Below are 21,737 nucleotides of genomic sequence, written 5' to 3'. Positions count from 1 at the left end.
CGGCAGGGCCTCGTGGCCGCCGGACTCCGGGTAGCGGGAGCACCGGGGCGCGACTAAGGGGCCCTGGAGTGTCGGCCACCACCGTAGCCTTCGGCCAGGGAGTGCCCGCGCGCGCCTCCGCCGCCAAAATGTCAAAACTTGCGGCGGCGCCGCCTTGGCCGTCTGCGACTAGCAGAGAGAAGCGGCCGGACGCCTTTTTAAAAATTTTTAATTGCATTTTAGGTTTTGGGGTACATGTGAATAACATGCAAGAGTGTTGCCTCGGTACACACACGGCAGGGTGATTTGCTGCTTTCCTCCCCATCACCTAAATCTGGCATTTCTCCCCATGCTCTCTCTCCCCAACTCCCCACCCCTGCTGTCCCTCCCCTATTTCCCCCCAACAGACCCCAGTGTGTGATGCTCCCCTCCCTGTGTCCATGTGTTCTCATTGTTCAACATCCACCTATGAGTCAGAACATGCGGTGTTTGATTTTCTGTTCTTGTGTCAGTTTGCTGAGAATGATGGTTTCCAGGTTTATCCTTGTCCCTACAAAGGACACGAACTCATCGTTTTTTTATGGCTGCATAATATTCCATGGTATATATGTGCCGCATTTTTGCTGTCCAGTCCATCATAGATGGGCGTTTGGGTTGGTTCCAGGCCTTTGCGATTGTAAACAGTGCTGCAGTGAACATTCATATGTTAAAACCAGGTACCATAATCTCTCACCTGTTTGCTCTGTTTGTTCTGTTTGGGCATATTTCCACCTCCAGCCATTAAAGGCATTAATCCGTTTTGAGTTTATTTTTGTATATGGTGTTAGATAAGGGTCACATTTCATTATTCTTGTGGATATCCAGGTTCCCCAACAGTATTTAATGCAGAGACTATTTTTTTCTCCATTGTGTGTTCTTGGCATCTTTATAAAAAATGAGTTGACCTTAATGAATGGGTTTATTTCTCATCTCTCTATCCTGTTCCTCTGACCAATGTGTCTGTTTTTATGTCAGAACCACTCTGTTTTAGTTACCATAGCTTTGTGATCAATTTCGAAGTCAGGTACTATGATGCCTTTAGCTTTATATTTTTGCTCATGATTGCTTTGGCTTTGGAGGTCTTTTGTAGTTCCATTCAAATTTTAGAATTGTTTCTATTTTTGTGAAAATTTGATGGGATTGCATTGAGTCTGAAGATTGCTCTGGGTAATATGGATACTTTAGCAATATTAATTCTTCCAACCCATGAACACTTGATAACTCTGCATTTATTTATGTTGACTATAATTTTTCATCAATGTTATTGTTTTCCATATACAGATTTTTCACTTCCTTGATTAAAGTTACTCTTCATTATTTTGTTTATGGCATTGTGAATGGGGTTGGTTTCTTAATTTCTTTTTTAAGTACTTTGTTGTTTGTGCTAAGAAATATTACTGAGTTTTGTGTGCTAATTTTGTACCCTACAGGGTGACTGAATTTATCAGTTTGAATAGTTTTTCAGTGGACTTTGTTTTGTTTTATTTTGAGACAGAGTCTTGCTCTGTCACTCAGGCTGGAGTGCTGTGGAGCAATCTCAGCTCACTGCAGCCTCCGTCTCCCAGGCTCAAGCAATTCTCTTGCCTCAGCCTCTGGAGCAGCTGGGATTATAGGCATGTGCCACCGCACCCAGCTAATTCTTGTCATTTTAGTAGCAACAGGGTTTTACCATGTTTCCCAGGCTGGTTTTGAGCTCCTGGCCTCAAGTGATCCTCCCGTCTTGGCCTCCCAAAGTGCTGAGATTACAGGTATGAGCCACTACGCCTGGCCCTTTGAGGATGTTCTGTGTGTTAGGTAATGTCATCAGCAAACAGAAACGGTTTCGCTTCTTTTTCTATTTGAATGCTATTTATTTCTCTTGCCTCATTGCTCTGGCTAAACTTTTACAACTATCTTGAATTAAGTGCTGAGAGTGGTCATTCTTGAATTCCCTATCTTAGAGGACAAACTTTCAACTTTTTACCATTAAAAACATCATGATGGCCCTGCCAGCTGAAGCCCCCGCGCCGGCGCCATGTCAAAGAAGAAAGGATTGAGTGCAGAAGAAAAGAGAACTCGCATGATGGAAATATTTTTTGAAACAAAAGATGTATTTCAGTTAAAAGACTTGGAGAAGATCGCTCCCAAAGAGAAAGGCGTTACTTCTATGTCAGTAAAAGAAGTGACTTCAAAGCTTATGGTTGACTGTGAGAGGATCGGAACTTCTAATTATTATTGGGCTTTTCCAAGTAAAGCTATTCATGCAAGGAAACGTAAGTTGGAGGCTCTGGAATCTCAGTTGTCTGAGGGAAGCCAAAAGCATGCAAGCCTACAGAAAAGCATTGAAAAAGCTAAAATTGGCAGATGTGAAACGGAAGAGCGAAACGCTAGCAAAACGGAAGAGCGAAACGCTAGCAAAAGAACTTTCTTCACTTTGAGACCAAAGGGAACAGCTAAAGGCAGAAGTAGAAAAATACAAAGATGTGACCCACAAGTCGTGGAAGAAATACGCCAAGCAAATAAAGTAGCCAAAGAAGCTGCTAACAGATGGACTGATAACGTATTTGCAATAAAATCTTGGGCCAAAAGAGAATTTGGGTTTGAAGAAAATAAAATTGATAAAACTTTTGGAATTCCAGAAGACTTTGACTACATAGACTAAAATATTCTATGGCGGTGAAGAATGTAAATTTTAAACTATTATCTAAAGTGTACTGAATTGTCATTTGCCTATAACTGTATGTACTCTTTTATTAATGTTAAAGTGTAAAATGCAAAAAAAAAAAAAACCCATCATGATGTTAAATGCAGGTTTTCATATGTGGCCTCTAATGTGTTGAAGTACATTTTTCTATATCTAATTTACTGATAGTTCTTCTCATGAAAATACATTAGATTTTGTCCAGTGTTTTCACTGTGCATGTTGAGATGATCATATAGTTTTTGTCTTTCATTCGGTTATTATTATGTATCACATTGTTAACTTGAATATGTTCAACCATCCTTGCATCCCAGGGATAAACCCCCCTTAATTATGGTGAATGATCTGATTAATGTGTTATTGTATTCAATGTGCTAGTGTTTTGTTGAGGATGTTTGCATCTATGTTCATCAGGGATATTGGCCTGTAATTTTCTTTTCTTGTAGTTTTTTTCGTTTTGGCTTTGCATCAGTGTGATGCTGACATTGCAAAATGAGTGAAAATTTTCCCTCCACTTCCACTTTTTGGAAGAGTTTGAAGAGAACTGTGTTAGTTTTCTTGTTCTTTAAATGTTTGGTAGTGTTTCACCATGAAGCTCTCTGGTTCCGGAATTTTCATTGAGAGAAGATATTTTATTATTGATTCAGTTTTTTTTACTCATTATTAGTCTGTTCAGTTTTTCTATTTCTTCTTGATTCAGCCTTTATTGGCTGCACATTTCTAGGAATGCATTCATTTCTTCTAGGTCGTTCAATTTTTTGGTATGTAATTGGTTATAGTAGTACCTTATGGTCCCTAGTATTTATGGGACATTAGTTGTAATGCCTCCTTTTTCATACCTAATTTAATTTATGTGAGCTCTTGCTTTTCTTAGTCTAGGTAAATGTTTGTCAATATTGTTTATTTTTTTAAAACACAAACTCTTAGTTTTTTCAATCTTTTGTTTTGCTTTTCTAGTCTCTGGTTTACTTCTGCTCTGATATTTATTATTTCCTTTTTGTACTTAGATTTAGGTTTAGTTTGTTCTTCTTTTTCTAGTTCCTTGAGTTATAACATTAGGTTCCTTATTGGAGATTTTTTTTTAATGTAGATGTTTAATGCTATAAACTTCCCTCATAAAACTACATTTGTTGCATCCTATAAGCTTTGATATGTTATTTCCATTTTCCTTTGTCTCAAAATACTTTTTGATTTACCTTTTAATTTTTTTCTTTGATCCATTTGTTCTTCAGGAAAATTTGATTACTTTCCATATATTTGTGATTTTTTTCAATGTTTTTGTTACTGATTTCTTTTTTTTAATTGCATTTTAGGGTTTGGGGTACATGTGCAGAACATACAAGATAGTTGCATAGGTACACACGCGGCAGTGTGTTTTGCTGCCTTCCTCCCCTTCACCCATTTTTGGCATTTCTCCCCATGCTATCCCTCCCCAGCTACCCTGCTGCTGTCCCTCCCCTATTCCCCCCAATAGATCCCATTGTGTGTAGTGCTCCCTTCCCTGTGTCCATGTGTTCTCACTGTTCATCAACGGCCTATGAGTGAGAATATTTCATTTTCTGTTCTTGTGTCAGTTTCCTGAGAATGATGTTCTCCAGGTTCATCCATGTCCCTACAAAGGACATGAACTCATCATTTTTGATTGCTGCATAATATTCCATGGTGTATATGTGCCACATTTTCCCAGTCCAGTCTATCATCAATGGGCATTTGGGTTGGTTCCAGGTCTTTTCTAGCGTAAACAGTGCTGCAATGAACATTTGTGTGCATGTGTCCTTATAGTAGACCGATTTATAGTCCTTTGGATATATACCCAGTAATGGGATTGTTGGGTCAAATGGAATTTCTATTTCTAGGTCCTTGAGGAATCACCACACTGTCTTCCACAATGGTTGAACTAATTTACACTCCCACCAGCAGTGTAAAAGTGTTCCTATTTCTCCACATCCTCTCCAGCATCTGTTGTCTCCAGATTTTTTGATGATCGCCATTCTAACTGTCATGAGATGGTATCTCAATGTGGTTTTGATTTGCATCTCTCTAATGACCAGTGATGATGAGCATTTTTTCATATGATTGTTGGCCTCATGTATGTCTTCTTTTGTAAAGTGTCTGTTCATATCCTTTGCCCATTTTGGAATGGCCTTGTTTGTTTTTTTCCTGTAAATCTGTTTGAGTTCTTTGTAAATTCTGGATATCAGCCCTTTGTCAGATGGTAAACTGCAAAGATTTTTTCCCATTCTGTTGGTCGCCAATTCACTCTAGTGACTTTTGCCGTGCAGAAGCTGTGGAGTTTGATTAGGTCCCACTTGTCTATTTTGGCTTTGGTTGCCAATGCTTTTGGTGTTTTAATGATGAAGTCCTCGCCTACTCCTATGTCCTGAATGGTTTTGCCTAGATTTTCTTCTAGGGTTTTTATGGTGCTGGGTCTTACATTTAAGTCCTTAATCCATCTGGAGTTAATTTTAGTGTAAGGTGTCAGGAAGGGGTCCAGTTTCTGCTTTCTGCACATGGCTAGCCAGTTTTCCCAACACCATTTATTAAATAGGGAGTCCTTTCCCCATTGCTTGTTTTTGTCAGGTTTATCCAAGATTGTATGGTTGTAGATATGTTGTGTTGACTCCGATGCCTCTGTCCTGTTTCATTGGTCTATATCTCTGTTTTGGTATCAGTACCATGTGGTTTTGATTACTGTAGCCTTGTAGTATAGTTTGAAGTCTGGTAGTCTGATGTCTCCTGCTGTGTTCTTTTTGCTTAGAATTGACTTGGCTATGCGGGCTCTCTTTTGGTTCCATATGAAGTTCATGGTGGATTTTTCCAGTTCTGTGAAGAAAATCAATGGTAGATTGATGGGGATAGTGTTGAGTCTGTAAATTACTTTGGGCAGTATGGCCATTTTCACGATATTGATTCTTCCTAACCATGAACATGGAATGTTTCTCCATCTGTTTGTGTCCTCTCTGATTTCGTTGAGCAGTGGTTTGTAGTTTTCCTTGAAGAGGTCCCTTACATTCCATGTAAGTTGTATTCCTATGTATTTTATTCTCTTTGTAGCAATTGTGAAGGGCAGTTTGTTCTTAATTTGGCTCTCTTTAAGTCTCTTATTGGTGTATAGGAATGCTTGTGATTTTTGCACATTGATTTTTATATCCTGAGACTTTGCTGAAGTTGCGTATCAGTTTCAGGAGTTTTTGGGCTGAGATGATGGGGTCTTCTAGGTATACTATCATGTCGTCTGCAAATAGAGACAATTTGGCTTCCACCTTTCCAATTTGAATACCCTTTATTTCTTTCTCTTGCCTGATTGCTCTGGCTAGAACTTCCAGTACTATATTGAATAGGAGTGGTGAGAGAGGGCATTCTTGTCTAGTGCCTGATTTCAAAGAAAATACTTCCAGTTTTTGCCCATTCAGTATGATATTGGCTGTTGGTTTGTCATAAATAGTTTTTATTATTTTGAGATACGTTCCATCAATACCGAGTTTATTGAGGGTTTTTAGCATAAAGGGCTGTTGAATTTTGGCAAAGGCCTTCCCTGCATCAATTGAGATAATCATGTGGTATTTGTTTTTGGTTTTGTTTATGTGGTGAATTACGTTTATGGACTTGTGTATGTTGAACCAGCCTTGCATCCCCGGGATGAATCCTACTTGATCATGATGGATAATCTTTTTGATGTGTTGTTGCAATCGGCTTGCCAGTATTTTATTGAAGATTTTTGTGACTATGTTCATCATGGATACGGCCTGAAGTTTTCTTTTCTTGTTGAGTCTCTGCCTGGTTTTGGTATCAGGATGATGTTGGTCTCATAAAATGATTTGGGAAGGATTCCCTCTTTTTGGATTATTTGGAATAGTTTCAGAAGGAATGGTACCAGCTCCTCTTTGCTTGTCTGGTAGAATTCGGCTGTGAACCCATCTGGACCTGGGCTTTCTTTGTGCGTTAGGCTCTTAATTGCTGCCTTAACTTCAGACCTTGCTATTGGTCTGTTCATAGTTTTGGCTTCCTCCCGGTTTAGGCTTTGGAGGACACAAGTGTCCAGGAATTTATCCATTTCTTCCAGGTTTACTAGTTTATGTGCATAGAGTTGTTTGTAAGATTATCTGATGATGGTTTAAATTTCTTTGGGATCTGTGGTGATTTCCGTTTTATTCTTTTATATTGCATCTATTTGGTTATTCTCTCTTTTCTTTTTTATCAGTCTGGCTAGTGGTCTGTCTATTGTGTTGATCTTTTCAAAAAACCAGCTCTTGGATTTATTGATTTTTTGAAGGGTTTTTTGTGTCTCTATCTCCTTCAGTTCTGCTCTGATCTTAGTTATTTCTTGTCTTCTGCTAGGTTTTGAGTTTTTTTGATCTTGCTCTTCTAGCTCTTTCAATTTTGATGATAGGGTGTCAATTTCGGATCTCTCCGCTCTTCTCATATGGGCACTTATTTCTATATATTTTCCTCTGGAGACTGCTTTAAATGTGTCCCAGAGGTTCTGGCACGTTGTGTCTTCGTTCTCATTGGTTTCGAAGAACTTCTTTATTTCTGCCTTCATTTCGTTGTTTACCCAGTCAACATTCAGGAGCCAGTTGTTCAGTTTCCATGAAGCTGTGCCCTTCTGGGTCGGTTTCTGAATTCTGAGTTCTAACTTGATTGCATTATGGTCTGAGAGGCTGTTTGTTATGATTTCAGTTGTTTTGCATTTGTTGAGCAGTGCTTTACTTCCAATTATGTGGTCAATTTTAGAGTAGGTGTGATGTGGTGCTGAGAAGAATGTATATTCTGTGGATTTGGGGTGGAGAGTTCTGTAAATGTCTATCAGGTTTGCTTGTTCCAGGTCTGAGTTCAAGTCCAGGATATCCTTGTTAATTTTCTGTCTGGTTTATCTGTCTAATATTGACAGTGGAGTGTTAAAGTCTCCCAATATTACTGTGTGGGAGTCTAAGTCTCTTTGTAAGTCGTTAAGAACTTGCCTTACATATCTGGATGCTCCTGTATTGGGTCTATATATATTTAGGATCATTGGCACTTATTGTATCGATTTTTTTTTACCATTATGTAATGTCCTTCTTTGTCTCTTCTGATCTTTGTTGTTTTAAAGTCTATTTTTTCAGAGACGAGAACTGCAACTCCTGGTTTTTTTTGCTCTCCATTTGCTTGGTAAATCTTCCTCCATCTCTTTATTTTGAGCCTTTGTGTATCCTTGCATGTGAGATGGGTTTCCTGGATACAGCACACCAAGGGGTTTTGGCTTTTTATTCAATTTGACAGTCTGTGTCTTTTGATTGGTGCATTTAGCCCATTTACATTTAGGATTAATATTGTTATGTGTGAATTTGATACTGCCATTTTGATGCTAGCTGGCTGTTTTGCCCATTAGTTGATGCAGATTATTCCTTTTGTTGATGCTCTTTAGCATATGATATGTTTTTGGAATGGCTGGTACTGGTTGTTCCTTTTTATGTGGAGTGCCTCTTTCAGCAGCTCTCATAAAGCAGGCCTGGTGGTGACAAAATCTCTGAGTACTTGCTTGTTCGCAAAGGATTTTATTTTTCCTTCACTTATGAAGCTCAGTTTGGCTGGATAAGAAATTATGGGTTGAAAGTTCTTTTCTTTAATGATGTTGAATATTGGCCCCCGCTCTCTTCTGGCTTGTAGGGTTGCTGCTGAGAGTTCTGCTGTGAGTCTGATGGGCTTCCCTTTGTGGGTGACCTGACCTTTCTCTCTGGTTGCTCTTAGCCTTTTGTCCTTCATTTCAACCCTGGTGAATCTGACGATTATGTGCCTTGGGGTTGCTCTTTTTGCGGAATATCTTTGTGATGTTCTCTGTATTTCTTGGACTTGAATATCGGCCTGCCTTGCTACGTTGGTGCAATTTTCCTGGGTATTATCCTGAAGAGTATTTTCCAGCTTGGATTCATTCTCTTCGTCACATTCAGGTTCACCTATCAAATGTAGATTAGGTCTCTTCACATAGTCCCTTATTTCTTCGAGACTTTGTTCATTCCTTTTTGCGCTTTTTAAAAAATCTTGGCTTCTCATTTTATTTCATTGAGTTGATCTTCGACTTCTGATATCCTTTCTTCTGCTTGGTCAATTTGGCTGTTGAAACTTGTGCATGCTTCATGAAGTTCTCGTGTTGTTTTTCAGCTCCTTCAATTCACTCATATTCCTTTCTATGTTGTCCATTCTTGTTATCATTTCCTCAAATCTTTTTCCAAATCTTTTTTCAAGGTTCTTCGTTTCTTTGCATTGAGTTAGAAAATGTTCTTTTAGTTCACGGGAGTTTCTCATTACCCATCCCCTGATGTCTGAATCCGTCATTTCATCACACTCATTCTCCGTCCAGCTTTGTTCCCTTGCTGATGAGGAGTTTTGGCCCTTTGTAGGAGATGAGGTGTTCTGGTTTTGGGTGTTTTTATCCTTTTCGTGCTGGTTTCTTCCCATCTTTGTGGATTTATCCACCTGTCGCCTGAGTGGTTGCTCATTTTCCGATTGGGTCTCAGAGTGGACGTCCAGGTTGTTGATGATGAAGTTTTTCTTTTTCTTAGTTTTCCTTCTAACAGTCTGGCCCCACTGCTGTACAACTGCTGAGGTCCACTCCAGGCCCTGCTTGCCTGGGGAGTTCCTGTAGCCACTGCGGAACCGTGAGGGTTGCTACCAGATTCTTCTTCTGCTGTCTTTGTCTCTGAATGATGCCCACTAAATGTCAGTCTGATTAGTCCTTTGTGAGGTGACTCTTTGGATATACAGGGGTGAGGGAGCTGCTTGAGGAGACTGTCTGTACTTTAGAGGAGCTCAAGTGCTGAGTTGTGAGCTCCGTTGTTCATTCAGGGCTGCTAGGCAGGAACGTTTAAGTTTGCTGCAGCAGAACTCATAAAGCCCCTTTTTTTCCCTCAGTTGCTCTGTCCTGGGGAGTTAGGGCTCCATTTATGAGTATCCGTTGCACTGTCCTGCCCAGCAAGGGGGCAGTCTAATCACTGCTTGCCTGCAATGGCTATGCTGAGCTGCCGTGGGCTCCGCCCTGTTGCTGTGGGCTCTGCCTTGTTGCCGTGGGCTCCGCCCTGCTCCCATGGGCTCCACCCTGTTGCTGTGGGCCCACCCTGCTGCCGTGTGTAATTCCCTGTAGTCCTGTTTATATGGGTGTGCTCGCCTCTGTAGTGGTGGACTCTCTCTGTTATTGTGGGTTTCCTGGGCGACAGTGGGTTGCCTTGGCAATGGCAGGCTGTATCAGCAATGGCAGTGTAGCTCTGTAGGGGTCAAGTGCCTCGGTATTGGTGGGCCCCCCTCCCCCTCCGAGCTGCCCTTTCCTGGGTTCTGCTATGCTTGCCATGAAACTCTCAACCCCTAGGGTTTCCAATTGCTATTTTGTTTGTTTTTGTGGGGGTGGGACCTGCCGAGCCTGATCACCTGGCTGCCTGCCTCAGAGCCCTTTTTTTTTTTTCTTTTAAGTTGAGTGGTTGACTCTCTCCCAGGTGTTCCAGTCGCCTGCTGCAAGGGCGCTGGGATCTGTGCCAGCTCAAACCCACTGCGCTGGCTCAAACCACGTTGCTGCCTGGGAATCTCCTGGGCTGGCTTTCTGTTTAATTCTTGTTTAATCAGATGAATGTGCTAATCTGCCTTCCGAAATCTTCAATTGCTGGTGTAACAGGGCAACCAAGCCAGGATATTTTGTATGGAGTGTCGTTGCACTTTGGCCTCAGCCCAAACAGCCGTGCCGGCTTAAACAGCCACACCGGCCCAAACTGCTGCATGGCCCATGGGGCTCTTATACCTGGCAGTCTCCTAGTTTGTGGACAATAAAGATCCGTATGGAAATGCGATGTCCACTCACCCTCTGCGGATTGCCTGGGAGCTGTAATCCTGAGTTGGTCCTACAGCGCCATCTTTTCTGCTGATTTCTATTTAATAGTATTATGCTTGGAAAAGACACTTGATGTAATTTTAGTCTTCCTAAATTTGTTAAAACTAGTTTTGTGACCTAACATATGATCAATGCTGGAGAATGTTTTATGTGTGCTAGATAAAATATTTACCCTGCTGCTGTTAGATAGAATGCTTTGTATATGTCTATTAAATGTAGTTTAATCTGATATTTTCTTATTTTTTGGTTTGAATAGACAATTGCTGAAAGTTGAGTATTTAAGTCCCCTGCTATTTACTGTATTATGTTCTATCTCTCCTTTCAGATCTATTAATGTTTACTTTACATGTTTAATACATAGATTTACAATTGTATCCTCTTGATGAATTGACCCCTTTAGTATTATATAATGACCTTCTTTTTTCTCTTTTACAGTTTTTTTTTTTTCTTTTTTTGAGACATGGTCTGGCTGTATCACCCAGGCTGGAGTGCAGTGGTGTAATCTCGGCTCACTGCAACCTCTGCCTCCTGGATTCAAGCGATTCTTCTGCCTCAGCCTCCTAAGTAGCTTGGATTACAGGTACCTGCTACCGCGCTTGGCTAATTTTTGCATTTTTAGTAGATACGGAGTTTTGCCATGTTGGCCTGGCTGGTCTCAAACTCCTGACCTCAGGTGACCCGCCCACCTCAGCCTCCCAAAGTACTGGGATTATAGGCATGAGCCACTGCATCGGCCCTTTTACAGTTTTAAATTTAAAGTTTATTTGTCTAATGCAAGTATAGCTACCTCTGCTCTGTTTTAGTTTCCATTTGCATGGATTAACTTTTCCCAGCACTTTACTTTCAGTCTTTGTGTGTCCCTAATATTAAAGTGAGTCACTCGTAGTCAGTGTGTAGCTGAGTCCTGTTTTCTAATCTATTCAGCCACTCTGTCTTTTGATTACATAATTTAATCCATTTACATTCAAGGCAATTATTAATAAGTAAGGTCTTATTACTGACATTTTGTTAATTATTTGCTAGTTGTTTTGTAGATCTTTTGTTACTTTCTTGCTGGCTGTCTTCTTTTGGCATTAGATTGTCTCTAGCGGTATGCTTTCATTTCTTACTCTTTTTAAAAATAGAGATGGGGTCTCAGGCTGGAGTACAGTAGCTGTTTACAGGCATGATCATAGTATGCTATAGCCTCAAACTCCTAGACTCAATTGATCCTCCTGCCTTGGCCTCCCAAGTAGCTGAAACTACAGTTATGTACCACTGCATTGGTTCTGATTTCTTACTTTTTATTTTTGGGGTATCTATTATGGGTATTTGCTTTGTAATTACCAAGAGGCTTATATAAAGTACCCAATAGTTATAATAGTCTGCTTTCAAGCTGACAACAATGCGACTTTGGACAAAAAAAAGACTTTCACTCCACTGCTAAATATGTTTTATGTTTTTGATTTTTACATTGTGTACTCTTAAGAAATTATCGCAGCTATTACTTTATTCATTTATCTTTCAACTATCATATTAAAGATATAACAAAATTTGTCTTCAATGATTATACTAAAGATATAAAAATTTACATACCAAAGATATAAAAGATATATAAAAATTTCACCATTGTTACAGTATTAGAGTATTCTGAATTTGACTATTCTTACTTTTTATTAGTAACTTTTGCACTTTCATGGGTCTTCATGTTGCTAATTTCCCTCATTTTTATTCAGCTTGAAGAACTTCCTTTAGTATTTTTTGTAAGACAGGTATAGTGTTGATGAACTCCCTTAGCTTTTGATTTTTTGGAAAAGTCTACCTCTTTTTCATTTTTAAAAGACAGATTTTCCGGGTAAAATATTATTGGTTGATACTCTTGTTTTTTTTCCCCCCTTTGGTACTTTGAATATATCATCTCACACTCTCCAGGCCTGGACATTTTCTTCTGAGAAGTCCACTGCTCTTCTTACTGGATCTCTCTTGCATTTGATATGCTTCTTTCTCTTGCTGCTTTTAGGATTCTCTCTTTGTCTTTGACTTTTGAATAATATGTCTTGTTGAAGTCTTGTTTGCATTAAATCTGATTGGAGACTTTTGTATTCCCTATACCTGGATATTTATTTTCTTAAATATGTTTTCTGGCCTTTTGTCTCTTTCTTCTTCTTTTTATAATCATATAATTTGGATACTTACTCATTTGATGCTATCTCATAAGTTTTATAAGTTTTTGTCATTTCTTTTTTTCCTCTGACTGGCTTTGAGTTCACATATACTTTCTTCTGCTTGATCAATTCTGTGGTAGATGCTCTCTATTGAATTTTTATTTTCTTCATTGTATTTATTAGGTCCAGAATTTTTGTAAGTTTTTTTTGAGTTTTAATCTTTCTGTTAAGTTTTTTTTTTTTTTAAATTTTGGTAACTAATTGTTTTTCTAATTATATTGAATTGTTCCTCCATATTATCTTGTTCACCTAGCTTCTTTAAAACTATTATTTAGAATTTATTGTTTGGCAGTTCATATATTCATTTCTTTAAAGTTGGTGTCTTAGTCTCTTTTGTGTTGCTATAAAGTCACACCTGAGACTGAGTAATTTATAAAGAAAAACATTTGTTTGTTACACAATTCTTATGTCAGGAATATCCAAGAGTGAGTATCTTGTAAGGGCCTCAGGTTTCTTTTACTCATGGCAGAAAGAGAAGGGGATTACCACATTCCAATCTCAACCCACTTCATGCATTTACATTAGTTGCCTCATCACTATGGACAAATACATTTATTTAGAATTGAGTGACTAATAGATACAGGTGTTGGGATTGCTCTGATGAAACGGTATCATGTCTTCTGCTTGGTGTTGTTATTGACTCTGTGACCTCACCAATTCAATCTGTAAATATAAGCCCTCCTTCTTGGTATGTGGGGCTTTCTGGGTTCTCATAGCTCTGTCTATTTTCTGTAACCTGCCATTGTCCTCTCAAACCAAAAGCAAATGCTATGTCCTCCTACCTAATCACACCCTCAAAGGTCTTGCCCTTCCTGCCTAGTGTGATCTCATGGTTATCTGACAAATAGATGGCCCTAGAGTAGCTGTAAATATTTTGTCACCTACAATCTTGTTTGCATATATGTTCTAGTTTTCCCTAAAGGTTCTCTAGTTGGAAGAAAGAAAGAAAGTTAGAAAAGTTGTTTTTGAAATTATTATTATATTTTAATATAATATACTCTGAAGTACATGTGCAGAATGTGTAGGATTGTTACATAGGTATACAGGTGCCATGGTGGTTTGCTGTACCCATCAACCCATCATCTACATTAGGTATTTCTCTTAATGCTATCCCTCTCCTAGTCTGCCACCCCCTGACAGGTCCAGTGTGTGATGTTCCCTTCCATGTGTTCATGTGTTCTCATGGTTCAGCTCCTACTTATGAGTGAAGACATGTGGTGTTTGATTTTCTGTTTTTGCGTCAGTTTGCTGAGAATGATGGCTTCTAGATTCATCCATGTCCCTACAAAGGACATGAACTCATTGCTTTTTATGGCTGCATAGTATTCCATGGTGTATATGTGCCACATTTCCCTTGTTCAGTCTACCATTGATGGGCATCTGGGTTGGTTCCACGTCTTTGCTCTTGTACACAGGGCTGCAATGAACATACGTGTCCATGTGTCTTTATAGTAGAATGATTTATAATCTTCTGCATAAATACCCAGTAATGGGATTGCTGGGTCAAATGGAATTTCTATTTCTGGGTCCTGGAGGAATTGCCACACTGTCTTCCACAATGGTTGAACGAATTTACACCCTCACCCACAGTGTAGAAGTGTTCTTATTTCTCCACATCCTCTCCAGCAGCTGTTGTTTCCAGATTTTATAATAATTGCCATTCTAACTGGCATGAGATGGGATCTCAATTTGGTTTTGACTTGCATTTCTTTAATGGCCAGTGATTATGAGCATTTTTTCATATGTTTGTTGGCCTCATGTATGTCTTCTTTTAAAAAGTTTATGTGTATGTCCTTTGCCCACTTTTGAATGGGTTTGTTTGTTCTTTTCCTGTAAATATATTTTAGTTTTTTGTAGATTCTGGATAGTAGGCCTTTGTCAAATGGGTAGATTGCAAAAATGTCTTCCCATTCTGTTGGTTGCTTGTTCACTCTAATTGTTTCTTTTCCTGTACAGAAGCTCTGGAGTTTAATTAGATCCCATTTGTCTATTTTGGCTTTTGTTGTGAATGCTTTTGGTGTTTTAGTAATGAAGTCCTTGTCTATGCCTATGTCATGAATGGTTTTGCCTAGGTTTTCTTCTAGAGTTTTTATGGTGTTAGGTCTTACGTTTAAGTCTTAAATCCATCTGGAGTTAATTTTAGTGTAAAATGTCAGGAAGGGGTCCAGTTTCTGCTTTATGCAGATAGCTGGCCAGTTTTCCCAATATCATTTATTAAACAGGGAATCCTTTCCCCATTGCTTGTTTTTGTCAGGTTTGTCAAAATCAGATGGTTGTAGATATGTTGTGTTGCCTCCAATGCCTCTGTTCTGCTCCATTGGTTTATATCTCTGTTTTGGTACCAATACCATGCTGTTTTGATTACTGTAGCCTTGTAGTATAGTTTGAAGTCCAGTAGTGTGATGCCTCCCACTGTGTTCTTTTTGCTTAGAATTGACTTGACTATGCCGGGTCTCTTTTGGTTCCATATAAAGTTTAAGGTGGTTTTTTTCCAGTTCTGTGAAGAAAGTCATTAGTAGCTTGATGGAGATAGCGTTGAATCTATAAATTACTTTGGGCAGTATGGCCATTTTGATTCTTCCTAACCATGAACATGGAATGTTTCTTTATCTGTTTGTGTCCTCTCTTATTTCGTTGAGCTGTGGTTTGTAGTTCTCCTTGAAGAGATCCTTTACGATCCTTGTTAGTTGTAGTCCTAGGTATTTCATTCTCTTTGTAGCAGTTGTGAATGGTAGTTCATTCTTGATTTGGCTCTCTTTAAGTCTGTTATTTGTGTATATAAATGCTTGTGATTTTTGCACATTAATTTTGTATCCTGACACTTTGCTGAAGTCGCTTATCAGTTTCAGGAGATTTTGGGCTGAGACGATGGAATCTTCTAGATATACAATCATGTCATATGCAAATGGAGACAATTTGGCTTCCTCCTTTCCTATTTGAATACCCTTTCTTTTTTTATTGCATTTTAGGTTTTGGGGTACATGTGCAGAACATGCAAGATAGTTGCATAGGTACACACAAGGCAGTGTGATTTGCTGCCTTCCTCCCCTTCACCCACATCTGGCATTTCTCCCCATGCTATCCCTTCCCAACTCCCTCCCTGCTGTCCCTCCGCTATTCCCCCCAACAGACCCCAGTGTGTAGTGCTCCCATCCCTGTATCCATGTGTTCTTATTGTTCATCACCCACCTATGAGTGAGAACATGCGGTATTTCATTTTCTGTTCTTGTGTCAGTTTGCTGAGAATGATGTTCTCCAGATTAATCCATGTCCCTACAAAGGACACAAACTCATCATTTTTGACTGCTGCATAATATTCCATGGTGTATATGCGCCACATTTTCCCAGTCCAGTCTATCATCGATGGGCATTTGGGTTGGTTCCAGGTCTTTGCTAGTGTAAACAGTGCTGCAATGAACATTCGTGTGCATGTGTCCTTATAGTAGAACGATTTATAGTCCTTTGGATATACACCCAGTAATGGGATTGCTGGCTCAAATGGAATTTCTGTCTCTAAGGCCTTGAGGAATCACCACACTGTCTTTCACAATGGTTGAACTAATTTACACTCCCACCAGCAGTGTAAAAGTGTTCCTATTTCTCCACATCCTCTCCAGCATCTGTTGTCTCCAGACTTTTAAATGATCGCCATTCTAACTGGCGTGAGATAATATCTCAGTGTGATTTTGATTCACATCTCCCTAATGACCAGTGATGATGAGCATTTTTTCATATGTTCGTTGGCCTCATGTATGTCTTCTTTTGTAAAGTGTCTGTTCATATCCTTTGCCCGTTTTTGGATGGGCTTGTTTGTTTTTTTTCCTGTAAATCTGTTTGAGTTCTTTGTAAATTCTTGATATCAGCCCTTTGTCAGATGGGTAAAGTGCAAAAATTTTTTCCCATTCTGTGGGTTGCCAATTCACTCTAGTGACTGTTTCTTTTGCCGTGCAGAAGCTGTGGAGTTTGATTAGGTCCCATTTGTCTATTTTCGCTTTTGTTGCCAATGCTTTTGGTGTTTTGGTCATGAAGTCCTTGCCTACTCCTATGTCCTGGATGGTTTTGCCTAGATTTTCTTCTAGGGTTTTTATGGTGTTAGATCTTATGTTTAAGTCTTTAATCCATCTGGAGTTAATTTTAGCGTAAGGTGTCAGAAAGGGGTCCAGTTTCTGCCTTCTCCACATGGCTAGCCTGTTTTCCCAACACCATTTATTAAATAGGGAATTCTTTTCCCATTGCTCGTTTTTGTCAGAGTTATCCAAGATTGTATGGTTGTAGTTATGTTGTGTTGACTTCGATGCCTCTGTTCTGTTCCATTGGTCTATATCTCTGTTTGGTACCAGTACCATGCTGTTTTGATTACTGTAGCCTTGTAGTATAGTTTGAAGTCCCGTAGTGTGATGCCTTCCGCTGTGTTCTTTTTGCTTAGCATTGACTTGGCTATGCGGGCTCTCTTTTGGTTCCATATGAAGTTCAAGGTGAATTTTTCCAGTTCTGTGAAGAAAGTCAATGGTAGCTTGATGGGGATAGCATTGAGTCTGTAAATTACTTTGGGCAGTATGGCCATTTTCATGATATTGATTCTTCCTAACCATGAACATGGAATGTTTCTCCATCTGTTTGTGTCCTCTCTTATTTCGTTGAGCAGTGGTTTGTAGTTTTCCTTGAATAAGTTTTTTACATTCCTTCTAAGTTGTATTCCTAGGTAATTTATTCTCTTTTTAGCAATTGTGAATGGCAGTTCGTTCTTAATTTGGCTCTCTTTAAGTCTGTTATTGGTGTATAGGAATGCTTGTAATTTTTGCACATTGATTTTGTATCCTGAAACTTTGCTGAAGTTGCTTATCAGTTTCAGTAGTATTTGGGCTGAGACGATGGGGTCTTATAGATATACTATCATGTCGTCTGCAAATAGAGACAATTTGGTTTCCACCTTTCCAATTTGAATACCCTTTATTTCTTTTTCTTGCCTGATTGCTCTGGCTAGAACTTCCAGTACTGTATTGAATAGGAGTGGTGAGAGAGGGCATCCTTGTCTAGTGCCGGATTTCAAAGGGAATGCTTCCAGTTTTTGCCCATTCAGTATGATATTGGCTGTTGGTTTGTCGTAAATAGCTTTTATTATTTTGAGATACATTTCATCAATACCGAGTTTATTGAGGGTTTTTCACATAAAGTGCTGTTGAATTTCGTCAACGGCCTTCTCTGCATCGATTGAGATAATCATGGTTTTTGTTTTTGGTTCTGTTTATGTGGTGAATTACATTTATAGACTTGCATATGTTGAACCAGCCTTGCATCCCCAGGATGAATTCTACTTGATCATGGTGGATAAGCTTTTTGATGTGCTGTTGCAATCGGCTTGCCAGTATTTTATTGAAGATTTTGCATCTATGTTTATCATGGGTATTGGCCTGAGGTTTTCTTTTCTTGTTGAGTCTCTGCTGGGTTTTGGTATCAGAATGATGTTGGTCTCATCAATTGAGTTGGGAAAGATTCCCTCTTTTTGCATTATTTGGAATAGTTTCAGAAGGAATGGTACCAGCTCCTCTTTGTGTGTTTGGTAGAATTTGGCTGTGAACCCATCTGGACCTGGCCTTTTTTTGTGTGGTAGGCTCTTAATTGCTGCCTCAACTTCAGATCTTGGTATTGGTTTATTGATAGTTTCGACTTCTTCCGGGTTTAGGCTTTGGAGGACACAAGTGTCCAGGAATTTATCCATTTCTTCCAGGTTTACTAGTTTATGTGCATAGAGTTGTTTGTAAGATTCTCTGATGATGGTTTGAATTTCTGTGGAATCTGTGGTGATTTCCCCTTTATCATTTTTTATTGCATCTATTTGGTTATTCTCTCTTTTCTTATTTATCAATCTGGCTAGTGGTCTGCCTATTTTGTTGATCTTTTCAAAAAAACCAGCTCTTGGATTTATTGATTTTTTGAAGGGGTTTTCGTGTCTCTCTCTACTTCAGGTGTGCTCTGATCTTAGTTGTCTTCTGCTAGGTTTTGAGTTTTTTTGATCTTGCTCTTCTAGCTCTTTCAATTTTGATGACAGAGTGTCAATTTCGGATCTCTCCACTTTTCCCATGTGGGCACTTATTGCTATATATTTTCCTCTAGAGACTGCTTTAAATGTGTCCCAGAGATTCTGGTATGTTGTGACTTTATTATCATTGGTTTCAAAGTACTTCTTTATTTCTGCCTTCATTTAATTGTTTATCCAGTCAAAATTCAGGAGTCAGTTGTTCAGTTTCCATGAAGCTGTGCAGTTCTGAGTTAGTTTCTGATTTCTGAGTTCTAACTTGAATACACTATGATCTGAGAGACTGTTTGTTATGATTTCAGTTCTTTTGCATTTGCTGAGGAGTGCTTTACTTCCAATTATGTGGTCAATTTTAGAGTAGGTGTGATGTGGTGCTGAGAAGAATGTATATTCTGTGGATTTGGGGTGGAGAGTTCTGTAAATGTCTATCAGGTTTGCTTGTTCCAGGTCTGAGTTCAAGTCCAGGATATCCTTGTTAATTTTCTGTCTGGTTTATCTGTCTAATATTGACAGTGGAGTGTTAAAGTCTCCCAATATTATTGTGTGGGAGTCTAAGTCTCTTTGTAAGTCGTTAAGAACTTGCCTTATATATCTGGATGCTCCTGTATTGGGTCCATATATATTTAGGATCATTAGCATTTATTGTATCGATTTTTTTTCTTACCATTATGTAATGTCCTTCTTTGTCTCTTTTGATCTTTGTTGCTTTAAAGTCTATTTTATCAGAGATGAGAATTGCAACTCCTTTTTTTACTTTTGCTCTCGATTTGCTTGGTAAATCTTCCTCCATCTCTTTATTTTGAGCCTTTGTGTATCCTTGCATGTGAGATGGGTTTCCTGGATACAGCACACTGATGGGTTTTGGCTTTTTATCCAATTTGCCAATCTGTGTCTTTCGATCGGTGCATTTAGCCCATTTACATTTAGGGTTAATATTGTTATGTGTGAATTTGATACTGCCATTTTGATGCTGGCAGGCTCTTTTACTTGTTAGTTGTTGGAAATTCTTCATTTTGCTCATGCTCTTTAGCATTTGGTGTGTTTTTGGAGTGGCTGGTACTGGTTGTTTCTTTCTCTACGTAGTGCCTCTTTCAGGAGCTCTTGTAAAACCCGCTTGGTGGTGGCAAAATCTCTGAGTACTTGCTTGTTTGCAAAGCATTTTATTTTTCCTTCACTTTTGAAGCTCAGTTTGGCTGGATATGAAATTCTGGGTTGAAAGTTCTTTTCTTTAAGGATGTTGAATATTGGACCTTACTCTCTTCTGGCTTGTAGGGTTTCTGCTGAGAGATCTGCTGTGAGTCTGATGGGCTTCCCTTTGTGGGTGACCCGACCTTTCTCTCTGGCTGCCGTTGGTATTTTCTCCTTCATTTCAACTCTGGTGAATCTGACGATTATGTGCCTTGGGGTTGCTCTTCTTGTGGAACATCTTTGTGGTGTTCTCTGTATATCCTGGACCTGAATATTGGCCTGCCTTGCTAGGTTGGGGAAGTTTTTCGGGATAATATTTTGAAGAGTATTTTCCAGCTGTTATTCATTCTCTTTGTCACATTCTGGTACACCTATTAAACGTAGATTAGGTCTCTTCACATATTCCCACATTTCTTGGAGACTTTGTTCATTCCTTTTTGTGCTTTTTTCTCTAATCTCAGCTTCTCATTTTATTTCATTGAGTTGATCTTCGACTTCTGATATCCTTTCTTCTGCTTGGTCAATTCGGCTGTTGAAACTTGTGCATGCTTCACGAAGTTCTCATGTTGGGTTTTTCAGCTTCATCAATTCACTCATATTTCTCTCTATGTTGTCCATTCTTGTTATTTTTTTCTCAAATATTTTTTCAAGGTTCCTAGTTTCTTTGCATTGAGTTAGAACATGTTCTTTTAGCTCATGGGAGTTTCTTATTACCCATCTTCTGAAGTCTGATTCTGTCACTTCATCACAGTAATTCTTTGTCCAGCTTTGTTCCCTTGCTGGTGAGGAGTTGTGGTCCCTTGTAGGAGGTGAGGTGTTCTGGTTTTGGGTGTTTTCCTCCTTTTTGCACTGGTTTCTTCCCATCTTTGTGGATTTATTTACCTGTCATCTGAGTAATTGCTGATTTTTCGATTGGGTCTCTGAGTGGGCATCCAGATTGTTGATGATGAAGTATTTCTGTTTCTTAGTTTTTTTCCTACCACTCTAGCCCCTCTGCTGTAGGACTACTGAAGTCCACTCCAGGCCCTGCTTTTCTGTGGTACACCTGTAACAGCTGTGGAACCATGAGGGTTGCTATCAGTTTCTTCTTCTGCTATCTTTGTCCCTGAATGATGTCTGCCAAATGTTAGTCTGATCAGTCCTTTGTGAGGTGACTCTGAATATACTCCTCAGGGAACTGCTTGAGGAGACTCTCTGTACTTTATACTTGAGGAGACAGTCTGTACTTTATAGGAGCTCAAGTGCTGAGCTGTGAGCTCCGCTGTTCATTGAGGACTTCTAGGCAGATACGTTTAAGTCTGCTGAAGCAGAACTCATAAAGCCCCTTTTTTTCTCAGGTCCTCTGTCCAGGGGAGTTAGGGCTTTATTTATGAGTATCTGTTGCACTGTCCTGCTCAACAAGGAAGCAGTCTTATTACTGCCTGCCTTTAGTGGCTATGCTGAGGTGCTGTCGGCTCTGCCCTGTTGCCATGGGCTTTGCCCTGCTTCCAAGGGCCCCACCCTGCTGCCGTGGGCTCTGCCCTGCTGCCGTGTGGAATTCCCTGCAGTCTTGTTTATATGGGTGTGGTTAGAGCTGCTGTGGTGATGCTGGCCAGCCTCTGTAGTGGCAGACTCTCTCTGTTATGACGGGTTGCCTCAGCAATGGCAGGCTGTGTCAGCAATGGCAGAGTACCTCCATAGGGGTCAAGTGCCTCGGTAATGGTAGACGCCCCTTCCCCACTGAGCTGTATCATCCTGGGTTCAGCTGTGCTTGCTGTG

General features: G+C 39.6%; 1 pseudogene; it reads left to right on the top strand.

Moving 5' to 3' along the window:
- The first annotated feature begins 1,904 nt into the window (after nt 1-1,904).
- LOC100393079 (meiotic nuclear division protein 1 homolog pseudogene) lies at nt 1,905-2,783 on the top strand (annotated as a pseudogene).
- Nucleotides 2,784-21,737: the final 18,954 nt, after the last annotated feature.

Source organism: Callithrix jacchus, chromosome 9 (genome assembly GCF_049354715.1).
Source record: "Callithrix jacchus isolate 240 chromosome 9, calJac240_pri, whole genome shotgun sequence".
NCBI lineage: Eukaryota > Metazoa > Chordata > Mammalia > Primates > Cebidae > Callithrix > Callithrix jacchus.
This window is presented reverse-complemented; position numbering and strand designations above follow the sequence as displayed.